This window comes from Arachis ipaensis, chromosome B4, assembly GCF_059453495.1.
Source record: "Arachis ipaensis isolate K30076 ecotype BB chromosome B4, ASM5945349v1, whole genome shotgun sequence".
In the NCBI taxonomy this organism is placed as follows: domain Eukaryota; kingdom Viridiplantae; phylum Streptophyta; class Magnoliopsida; order Fabales; family Fabaceae; genus Arachis; species Arachis ipaensis.
Window position 1 is genome coordinate 75,375,924 of NC_142439.1, and position 1,383 is coordinate 75,377,306.

Consider the following 1,383-nt stretch of genomic DNA (forward strand, 5'->3'; position numbering starts at 1 on the left):
GGCTTGCTATTGCTAAACCTGTTTCATCCACCATTATTAAAGCCTTGTTGAGGCTTTTGTTGATCCTTCCATGAGAAATTTGGATGATTCATCCATGAGGGATTATAGGTGTTTCCATAGGGTTCACCCATGTAATTCACCTCTACTATTGCAGGGTTCTCAGGATCATAAGCTTCTTCTTCAGAAGATGCCTCTTTAGTACTGTTGGATGATTCCTTTAATCCATTCAGACTTTGAGAGATCATATTGACTTGCTGAGTCAATATTTTATTCTGAGCCAATATGGCATTCAGAGTATCAATTTCAAGAACTCCCTTCCTCATAGGCGTCCCATTATTCACAGGATTCCTTTCAGAAGTGTACATGAACTGGTTATTTGCAACCATGTCAATGAGTTTTTGAGCTTCTGCAGGTGTTTTCTTTAGGTGAATGGATCCACCTGTAGAATGGTCCAGTGACATCTTTGATAGCTCAGACAGACCATCATAGAATATATCCAGGATGGTCCATTCTGAAAGCATGTCAGAAGGACACTTTTTGGTCAGTTCCTTGTATCTCTCCCAAGCTTCATAGAGGGATTCACCTTTTTTCTGTTTGAAGGTTTGAACATCCACTCTAAGCTTACTAAGCTTTTGAGGAGGAAAGAACTTGGCTAAGAAAGCCGTGACCAGCTTATCCCAAGAGTTCAAGCTATCCTTAGGTTGAGAGTCCAACCATATTCTAGCTCTGTCTCTTACAGCAAATGGGAAAAGCATAAGCCTGTAGACCTCGGAATCAACCCCATTGGTCTTAACAGTATCACAGATCTGCAAGAATTCAGTTAAGAACTGAAAAAGATCTTCAGATGGAAGTCCATGAAACTTGCAGTTTTGTCGCATCAGAGAAACTAATTGAGGTTTAAGCTCAAAGTTGTTTGCTCCGATGGCAGGAATTGAGATGCTTCTTTCATGTAAATTGGAATTTGGTGTAATAAAGTCACCAAGCATCTTCCTTGCATTGTTATTATTTTCGGCCATGTCTCCTTCTTTTTCAAAAATTTCTGTCAAATTTTCTCCAGAGAGTTGTGCTTTAGCTTCCCTTAGCTCCCTCTTCAGAGTCCTTTTAGGTTCAGGATCAGCCTCGACAAGAATATTCTTATCCTTATTCCTGCTCATATGAAAAAGAAGAAAACAGAAAAGAAAATATGGAATCCTCTATGTCACAGTATAGAGATTCCTTATGCAAGTATAAGAAGAGAAGAATGTAAGAGGGAGAAGAGGTAAAATTCGAACACGGAGAGGAAGATGGGGTTTAAATTTTGGGTGGAAGAGAAGTGTTAGTAGATGAATAAATAAATAAAAGGAGATGAGAGAGAGGGAATTTCGAAAATTAAAATTGAAATCA

The 1,383-nt window shown here is 38.8% G+C and overlaps 1 non-coding gene across 1 annotated transcript; it reads left to right on the plus strand.

The window, feature by feature from the left end:
- The first annotated feature begins 515 nt into the window (after positions 1-515).
- On the plus strand, positions 516-623 carry LOC148567975 (small nucleolar RNA R71). The gene has a single exon (XR_015882294.1). It is a non-coding gene; the product is annotated as a small nucleolar RNA R71 (small nucleolar RNA).
- The last annotated feature ends 760 nt before the right edge of the window (positions 624-1,383 follow it).